This window comes from Perognathus longimembris, chromosome 18 (assembly GCF_023159225.1).
Source record: "Perognathus longimembris pacificus isolate PPM17 chromosome 18, ASM2315922v1, whole genome shotgun sequence".
Taxonomy (NCBI): Eukaryota; Metazoa; Chordata; class Mammalia; order Rodentia; family Heteromyidae; genus Perognathus; species Perognathus longimembris.
The window spans coordinates 29,497,241-29,508,037 of record NC_063178.1 but is presented as its reverse complement, the minus strand read 5'-3'; the positions used below and the strand labels follow the sequence as shown (position 1 = coordinate 29,508,037).

The 10,797-nt window shown below is 38.6% G+C and overlaps 1 pseudogene; it reads right to left on the bottom strand.

Moving 5' to 3' along the window:
• Positions 1-357: 357 nt before the first annotated feature.
• On the bottom strand, positions 358-5,968 carry LOC125366892 (annotated as a pseudogene).
• Between the last annotated feature and the right edge of the window lie 4,829 nt (positions 5,969-10,797).

Here is a 10,797-nt window from a genome sequence, read left to right as displayed (position 1 = left end):
GTGGTAAAATACCAGCATTGAGCAAAAAATCCGGGGAGAGTATGCAGGCTTTAAATTCAAACCCCAAGACTGGCACCAGAAAAAAAATAGGCAACTGATTGAAAAAGCAAAAATAGAAAAGAAGGTGACATAAAAAAATGTACTGGTGGAGAATATGGGATAAGTACAGAGAAAATTGAAATAACCAAAAATATAAAGAATAAGATTTAAATTTACATGTCTCTAGACTAAATTTGTTACTTCAACCTTACTAGAGAAATGAGTAAGATTCACTTATTCATAGAAGTTATTATAGCAATCTAAACTAATACCTGATGGAAAAAAGGAATATATCTAATCAAATGTGGAAGTTTCATCTTAAGAACACTTATTTCTCCCAGTATGTGTTTTGCCCCGGAAGCCATGCAGAACATTTCTATCTGGCCTTAACAAGATGATGTAGCACTTGGGGGAAAAGATGCAGCCCAGGAGCCCTGCACTAGAGGCCAAGATGGAGAAGACCTCAACAGCCACCATGACCTTCCCCTTGGCACTGTGGTAGACAGGCAGGAAGGTGAGCCACACACTGCAGAACACCAGCATGCTGAAGGTCAGGAACTTGGCTTCATTGAAGGTGTCAGGCAGGTTGCTGGCCAGGAAAGCCACAGTGAAACTGGTCAGGGCCAGGAAAACCAGGTACCCCAAGACACAGTAGAAAGCAGTGAGGGAGCCACTGTACACAGGATGATGATGAGGCCATGTTCAAAGTGGGCATCAGTGTCAATGAAGGGAGGAGAGGTTCCCAGCCAGAATCCACAGAGAGTCACCTGGATCAGGGTGCAGATGAGAATGATGAAGTTAGGAGCCCCTGATACCAGCAGCCACCTTATCTTCTCCCTGGAGAAGTGAACTTGAAGGCTAGAACCACAGTTACAGTTTGGGCCAAAACAGCAGAAACAGCTACAGTGAATGCAACTCCAAATGTGGTTTGCTGTAGAATGCAGGTGACTGTGTTGGGTTGGCCAATAAAGAGCAAGGAACAGAGAAAGCAGAAGATGCGGGAGATGAGCAGGATGTAGCTGAGAGCCTGGTTATTAGCCTTGACAATGAGGGTGTTGTTATATTTCACAAAGATCCCAAGAACAAGTGCTGTGAGTGTAGATAAACCAAGAGCCATGCAGGCCAAGGCCATACCCAAGGGTTCTCCATAAGCTAGGAAACTTTTACCTCTTGGGAGGCACTGGTTTCTCCGTGTGTTGGCATACTGATGATCTGGACACTTCACACACTGCTACATATCTGGTGAGGAAATCAAATAACTGTTAGTCCCTTCTCAGAACATAAAAGGAAATTAGGAAATTCCCCTACAGAGATAATTCCAACATGCCAATACTTACTAGAATGAAGTAAATATTACCAAGTGTTACCAGACATGTTGAATATTATTTCTATGTCTTTATCATGTTCTCACACTCCTGCTCACATTCTCTTTTTTCAGTCTGATTGGAACATTTTTTTGTTCAGTGAATATCACAGATGCTATTTCTTGCCATCTTAAAATCTTCACAATTGTCCTCAGCACCTTTTCAAGATGCCACAAAAATACTGAGCCTGATTTGACAACTGAAATACCTCTTTCAAAATCATGGATAGTAAAGCTTGCCCTTCCCTCAATATCTCTTTGCAATGTAAATAAGAGTACTGTGACCTTTTCCTAACATTTTGTATTTGTCTCTTCCTGCTTCTGTAAAGTGGTGTAGGACAGAAAATAAAATCACTGTTTGAAGCTATAAAAATCATGCTATGCAAATTACTTGTTACTCCTCCTAAACCCAAAGACACCTCTTAGCACTTGTTCTTTTGCAAGAACAAGGCATAGGAAACAAAGATGTACAAGTTGATATTTTCATTGCATTTTAAAGGTACTTTTGAGAAACATCTTTGCACTTTATATGATAGCAATTAAATTACATAACTGAGAAGTTGACTAGAACTGCATACAAGAGAGAAGAAAAAATTTAATCCTATTCTTAATTCAGAGCCCATGCTTATCTGTTTATTTTCAAGAAGGTTTATCATTCTTGTTGCAACTAAATGGCTAAGTGAAGGAAGCAAGAAGTAGATTCTGCAATCGTAATGCAGGACTTTTCATTTGCTTGCATATATTGGGGCACACTCCAGGAGAGATTTTGAATGTCTCCCACAGACATGAACTGACCTGTCTCATTAGCAATGTCATCTTCTGAGCAGGGAGTCCAATCAAAGCAACAGGCAGCCTTTCCCTCGTGTGGGGATTTCCTGAATCCAGGACTACAACTCTCACTGCAGACAGAGTGAGGAGGCTGTGGAAAATCTGATAGGTATCAGTAACTGTGCAGACTTTGACCTAACATTCCAAGCTGTTCATTATTTTAAAGAATTGGATTATTACGCATAGTATTTTGATGCACATATATCCAGTCAGAAAATTGAATGCTGCTATAGATTGCTTATCATGTGATTCCCAAATGGCTTGTGAGCTGTAGCCTTGATCCCTAGTCTGTTGAGCTACAGAGAAGTGTGAAACCTTCAAAAGATTAGAGATTAATGGCGAGAAAGTAAATTTTATTGGCCATTACTATGGAGCTTCATTGAATTGATCTTCTCTAATATTCATCTGTGAAATTGTGAAGAGCAAGGAGGAATAATCCTGTTTGAAGCTTTAAAATTATGCTGTAAATAATGCCACGATTTCCCTTTTGTAGGGTTAGGAGAACCCCATACCCATCATATTTTCCTCTTACCTTTCCAGTGAAGTGAGAATCCCATCACCCAAACTCTTTGATTCTCACACTTTGATGAAAGGAATGCCTAAGTAGCAAGCCAATGAACGAAACTCTACAGAAGCGAGGGAAATAAAGCTTTCAGCCACCTAATTACTCAGGTACTTTGTCAATGTGTTAGGAAGCTCTAAGAAATATGCAATTCATATTTCAGGCCAATATTGCAAATGAACATTAGGGACTATTAATTTCGTTTTAAATTTTGATACTTATCCTACAGCTTCAAAACAGGATGTTTACACTGTGTTAGGGCTTGATCCACATCATAACCCAAGCTTTTAGGTAGTCCCTTGATATGAGTCTCACAGATTTTCCTGTCAGGTCAGGCTTAAACTGACTTATATAATCTTAGATCTGAGGATGTCGGTCTCCTGAGGACAAATGATTACAGGGATGAGCTACCAGTATCTACTTTGCTTTTTTGGTGGTTAAATGAACAAAAGAGTCTCAACAGGTGTTCGTGATTGAACTGACTTCAAACCATGATATCCACATCAAAGCCACCTGAGTAGGTTATATTTCAGGACTACATTGCTGGCATTCAACCACATATACATTTCAAGGGTGAATTTGGCTTACTTATATGTCTTTAAAATCATTACAGTTAAACCCAATCCACCTCTGTTGTTCCTATGGCCCAGTCTACCATATCTTCAGATAAAGACAGTTGATGAGCATATGGAGAAAACATTCCAACTTTCAATTTAAGTTCAAGACCTTCTGGAAAATTCCAAATGTTTACAATGTCATACTCTGCTTCCAACCTCCTTTTCTCATCCCAAATCACTTGATCTCCAGCAGGATTGTGAAATTGGATGTTCTTCAGAAAACCATGCAGAGATTCATCATCTTACGCTGAAGTTTATTCCAGAGTTAAGATAAAAACTTGACCTAAGAAAAGCTTCTGATTGCCTTTAACTTCTGATACAGAATTCAAGAGAAGCCAATTCCATGTAAATAGTCATGAATGAGACGTTCTCACTTGCCTAGCTACAGTTTGACACAAGCTTGTAATACCTAAACTATGTCCCTGAGCTACTTGTGCTTAAGGCTAGCACTCTACCACTTGAGCCACAGTGCCACTTTCAGCCACTATCTCAAAGGCTATACAGACTCTGTTCTTGACCATCTCTTCTTTCAATTCAGGAAGAATCCACAAACCATTCTCATCTTGTAGTGTTAACAGTCCCACCCAGTTCCAGCTGAAGTGAAGCAGTAAGGAAACCATGGCAATGGCTATTGGTGTGTCCTTTGGGGCCATCTGATAGAGAGCAGGAAACTTGTTATGATCACTCAGGGCACGATCAAAAGGCCCAAAGGTAATCTAAAGGGAATGAAAATCAGATGTTCCATGAATGAGGCTATTACTATCCATCACAGTTTCAATCATGATGTGCAGTATATAACAAGTTGAAGTACATGGGAAGTATTTTTTCTTTTAATATTTAGTAAAAAAATTATTTGGGGTCAGTAATGGGGCTTCAACTTTGGGCCTAGGTGCTCAAAGCTAGCACTCTACCACTTTAGCCTCAGTGCCACTTCTTGTTTTCTGGTGGTTAATTGAAGAGTCTCATGGACTTTCCTGCCCTGGCTGGTTTGAACCACAATTCTCAGATCTCAGCTTCCTGAGTAGTTAGGATTACAGGCACCAGCCCCCAGCAATAGAAAATAATTCTTTTTTTTTTTTTTTTGCTAGTCCTTTAGCTTGAACTCAGGGCCTGGGCACAGTCCCTGGCTTCTTTTTTGTCAAGGCTAGCACTGTGTCATTTGAGCCACAGTACCACTTCTGGCTTTCTCTGTGTATGTGGTGCAGAGGAATCAAACCCAAGGCTTCATGCATGCTAGGCAAGCACTCTACCATTAAGCCTCATTCCCAGCCCTATAAAATAATTTTAATAGTTTGCTACATATAAATTTGTGTATACAATGAGTCTTGATCTTTGTCACTATTCCAATCAGCTTTCCCCATCTATATCAATCCTACACATTCCCAGTTTATTGTTTTATTTTTCCAAACATGTATTCTCTATTTCTGAGCCTCTTTGCATATTCCCTTAATATCTACACCCCTCAGACAATATATGCTCCATTTTTCTTGCATTCATTTTTATTCTGTTAGTTGAGGGAGGATATAACAAGGAGTTCCAAGCCAATGTATTCTATATGGATAAACTTTGTTTATATGCGTATTAATGTGTATTGATGTGGTCCATATTTATTTTGTAGTTCATGTTCATAGTTTAGGTTTAACTTTCACATATAAGAAAACACATGGCCCCTTTCTCTTTCTGAGGCTGACTTATTTCATTCAACATATCTTGTACCTGAGTGTGTGTCTGTGTTTGTGTGTGTCTGTGTGTGTGTTACAACTGCTACTCAGGAGACTTATGACATATGAAACTGTAAGTCCTCTGTACATCACTTTGACAATAAATAAAGTAATTAAAATTGATAAGGTTTAAAACTTCAAATAATTCATTAATCTATTTTAACTTTCCCATCATCTTTGCTGAACAATGGGACTACATTTCCCATTACCTTGAATTCCTATGTTTGGGTATCTCAAAATTTTATAGGTTTATAAATCCAGTCTCTTCACACCATTCAGTTCTAACACCTGTAATGGAATCAAATGAGCTTTAAAATATATATCTCTACTCTTCCCATACTCACCTGTGGAAACCTGTAGAGGTCCAATAATGTCCCCATTTGGGCAGATGTTAATCCTGATGGTCCTGTAAGGACTGCTATAGACTTGCTGTCTCTCATACAAGAGTAGTTTGGAATGTTATAGTTCCCAAAGAGGCTCATGAAAGGATTTTTGAATGTTTTCCAAGCTTCAAATTGAACATTAGAGATATCAAACCCCAGAGTCACGTTATGTAAAAGTGCAGGGTTTTTGTTGATCTCTTCAACAGCAAAAGTCAAGGCCAAAACAAACTGGTAATTCTTGAAGGTAAACCTGGGAAATGAGCACTGAAATTTAGGAGGACTATTTCAGATCTTATTACTTTGATGGGTTGAATGCTTGCTTCATTTCCAATGAGTATGTTAAACCAATACCCCCTATTGTGATGAATGTGAATGTAGTGTCTTAGATAAGGACATGAATGAGATCCAGAAATTTACTTCAGCTGAAAGAGATCTCCCTTACTCTCCTTTACCATGTGCACCTCAGCAAAAATCTCTTGTCCTTTACATAAGGATAGGCTTTCACAAGACACCAAATATTTTATTGCCTTATCTTGTTGTAACTAGCTCCAGCTGTGGGAAAAATCCCGTGTTTTGAATGATTCAGTCTACATTATGATGACATCAAGTATGTAAAAACTCAACAGATATGATCTGAGCTGGAGAATCATACTAGAAATATAGTATTTAAATGCTGTTTCCCCGTGGTAGACATCAAGAAGCAGATACGTCAGATATATTAACTAATTTTAAAATAAATACTTGCAGCATCCAGTTTTTTTAAAAGTGTTGCAAGAAGAGAGCCTAAAGATTATTACCATAAAGTTTCACATGGAGAAAGAATGAGTGTACATTTTCATTCATTGCCTCTTTTTGTAAAGTTCTTTGCATAAATGCAATGAGAAGTAGAGGCTATTCATTTTAGAGATGGCTCTTCATATATATTAATAGGTATTCATTTATACCTAAATCTACCTCAGTATAAAACAAACTAGCCAGTCTACATGTGAATGTTCTGAAACACAGAGCATCTCCTGAAATTCACTGCTTAATTTTCGTAGTAGTAAATATAATAAGATGGAGGTAAATTTGTTCCAAGTGTACTACATGCATGTATGTAAATATCACAATGGCACCTCCTCAAAATATAATTTGTAGTAATTCTAAAACAAAATAAAAATTATGAAAACATAAGAGGATGTTAAATGAAATGAACTCCATGTTATGGAAATGAGTGTTATATCACTGTTGTAATTACTTTCAATATGCCATGTGAAACCATAGCTTTTTTTTGTTAGTGATGATTGCCTTGTATCCCCTGCCTGTGTTTCTCCCTGCACTATCACTGTATCTCATGTGAGTACCCTGGATACTGTGTATACTGGTATTAGAACTATGGAAGTGAAAGGGAATATCAAAATCAAAAGACAAAGGATAAAAGACAAAGGACTCCAAAAGCAATACTTGCAAAACCATTTGGTGTAAATCAACTGAACAACTCATGGAGGGAAAGGAAAGGGAATGGGGAAATGAGTGAGGAGGTCACAAATTGTACAAGAAATGTACCCATTGCCTTACATATGAAACATAACCCATCTGTACATCACTTTGAAAATAAATAAGTAACTATTCAGAAAAAAATTCAAAAGAATTGCAGTTTGGATGATTGTATATAGTAATTAAAAAGTAGGGATACCCCACATGATTAAAATTACCTGTATTGACACCAGTGATCAATCAGAGACAAAGCCATCTGGAGGAGAAAAGCATATTGTCATTGTTATTCCCAGTTAACAAACCTAAAGCCAGAAGTGGGGGTGTGGCTCAAGTGGCAGAGCACTACCCTTGGGAGAAAAGGCTAGTCAAGAGTATAAAGCAAGCTCAGCACTATTGACTCATACTTGTAATGCTAACAACCTAAGAAAGCTGAAAAGGAACAGTGAAAATTAGAGTCATGGGGAAGAAAAAGGAATGTAGGATTAGATATAAAACGGTTATGCATAGAGACGGTGACTATAATCAAAGTACATGTCATGGAACGGAGAGCTACAAAATGAACCAGATAGTTGGCACAAATACCAGCTTGTATAAAGTAAAGGAACATTGTTGGAACATCAGTGGATAGAGAATTGAGTCAAATATTTAACCTAATAATGTCTAATGGCAGTGGTCCACTGATACAAGAAAGACGTCATGAATAAATACAGCCATTTGTTTTCAATACCATGCCATAATTCTTTTTTTTTTTTTTTTTTTTTTTTTGGCCAGTCCTGGGCCTTGGACTCAGGGCCTGAGCACTGTCCCTGGCTTCCTTTTTGCTCAAGGCTAGCACTCTGCCACTTGAGCCACAGCGCCACTTCTGGCCGTTTTCTGTATATGGTGCTAGGGAATCGAACCCAGGGCCTCATGTATACAAGGCAAGCTCTCTCGCCACTAGGCCATATCCCCAGCCCCCCATGCCATAATTCTTAATACCCAGACCATACTTCTCTTCATATCTGTAGATGGCTAAGAACATCCACCAGCTGTAACTGTAATACTTAATGCATCTATCTTAGTACATTAACAAAAAGACACAAACTTATTTTGGGAAAGCAAGAGAAGGAAACTCAGACAAACAAGGGTAGATAGTAAGGGATTAAGTCAAATACACTACCCCAGGCAAAGGTGATTTATGCCTGTAGTCTTACCTACTCAGGAAATGGTGATCTGAGGATCTTGTTTTGAACCCACCTAGGGCAGGGATGTCAGTGAGACTATTAATCCCCATTTAACAACCGCAAAATGCCAGATGTGGAGCTGTGGCTCAAGTAGTAGAGCACTAGCCTTGAGAAAAAAACAAAATCTCAGGGTCAAGTGCCCAGGCCCTGGGGTTCTGGGACAAGCACAAAGGAAAGATAAGCAGAAATACCAGTGACATATAAGATAAAGACATATACCTTCTACAGCAAGGATGGGAATAATTGTATCCCAGCCATCTCAGCTCCAAACTGTGGGCAGCTACCTCAGGATGCACTTGTCACACAAGCACTTGAAAAATAATTAAAATGATGGAGGCAATAACATTTTCTTTTGTGACAGGTAAGGAATATGCTGCTAGAATATCTTGAAGTTCCCTATAAACATTTTTCTTTTTTTAATTTATTTTTATTTTTTATAGTTAAACAACTTTATTAACATAGTCAAGCAGTGAATAAAATTCACATTAATTATGTCACATCATACAAATGTAAATACAAAATTACTTCAGTACAATATATATTCTCTGCATGATCCAAAATATTTGGTGGCCCCAAAAAACTCTTTAAAATTCAGCAGCTTATCAAAAATTAAAACTGTATTCTATTTAAAATGAAGATCTGTTAGCACAGAGTTAGAGTTCAAGAAATATCAATGTAGTACAGTTTGAGAAATTGCAGAAGAATATGTTTGAAGGACACATTCTAACATAGTGTGACAGGTACAGGAAACATCAGATTTAAAGCTTTTAAGCATAACTCATACAACTATTTCTTTACTTTTCTTTGCATAGCCATTTCTGAGACCCTCTGCCAAGGTTTTTCATGGGCATGAGTAAATCAGAACACACTGTGGGCAGATAAAATTCTCTTTTAAGGGATCTTTTGTAATGCCTGCTTACGTCTGTATTGTACCACTTATCTGACATGAAATAATTCCACAGTTCTTAATTTTAGAGTACTTTTCTACAGTAAGACAGAGAGAGAGAGAGAGAGAGAGAGAGAGAGTCCTACCACTTGAAATCAGAGACCAGATACTATCCTTGAGTTTATTTTCTCAAGGCTATCACTCTATCCCTTTATCTAGAGTTTTCCTCCCAGGTATGGGTGCTTAATTGGAGATGAAGATCTCACAGATCTTTATGCTCGGGCTGTCTTCAAATCCCAATCCTCAGAGATCACCCTCCTGAACAGTTAGGATTACAGTCATGAGCCAGCAGACTACAATAAGAATTTTTATCAATATCCTCACAATATAAGTGTTAGCAAATAAATATTCTCAGACTGCTCATTTGTGGGGAAGGATTGTGTTTGAAGCCTTTTAGTAGAGAACACATGCCACTGACTCAGGTTTTTAAATAATAACAGCACTTCTGCCTTTGTAATGAGAACTGGGCTACAGAGATACAGTGGTGCTGAAATAAAGAGAAGAGGTTACCTCAAGTTCTCTCCTAGTAGCAGGCAGAAAATTACTCTAGAATAGATGCCCTATAGCATAATGAAATGGAGCTGTTTCTGGTGCCTAGGTATGGGAGGTCAGGATAGAGAAGATGGAGAGCATTCATCTATGCAGCCAGAGTTCCTACAGCCATGGCCCATCCAGAGAACCAAACACTACCTGGAAATAAACTGCTGAGCTACTTACGGCTTGTTCTGCTCATCCTTGGAAGCATCACTGTGACTTCCCTCAGTTCCCAAAGTGTAGAGAGTGAAAAACGCAGCAAACATCGCATCTCCATCCATGTGTGCTCGGTGCTTCATCGTAGAAAAGCAGCTAGTGCCAACCAAAGACGTGAGAAGGAGGGGAAACTGGAGAAAAACAAGTATGAAAATCAAAAGGCACATCCCCAAAGCATCTGCCAAGCTGAAATTCCTTCTGGAGGTGAGACTCAGTGTCTGATATATATATATATATGTGTGTGTGTGTGTGTGTGTGTGTGTGTGTGTGTGTGTGTGTGTGTGTGTTCATATACCGTTGTTTAGGTGCACATCAGTCTTTTAATTCACATTGACATTAAAGCCTCTTGTGAATCCCCATGAAGAAGGTGTAAAACTTTCTAGGGGCTCTGCATATGTGGCTTTGTGTCAAGGAGAAAAACATGACTTGGACAACATGTTTACAGATTCTCCTTCATTGCAGGTGCTGATTTCCTCCAACGTCCTAGATAGTGAGGCCCCAGGGATGAAGTTAACTTTCATTGATGGGGTTGAAATCTGTGTCAAGCCATTTGGGATGATGCAACTGGACTGCATCAGAAGATGTCATGTCAGATGCAAAGAGATATGGCCACAAAAATATCTTTGCTAGTGACACATCACCTAAAGTTATTAGAGTATCATACCCAGATGGTCAGCTCACACATCTAAATTCTATAAAAGACGTAGAACATTACTAGTTAATTCAAGTGTGTTCCCATGAGAATTCTGTGTACACAAATGTGTCTGTTTACTATTGCCTAAGGGAGGCAATGATGCTGTTGAAACCAGCAACTGCATGTCAATAAGTCAAAGTCAATATGGAAATTCTGTTGCATGTTTATATTCTCAACTTTCCCACTCAAGGAGGA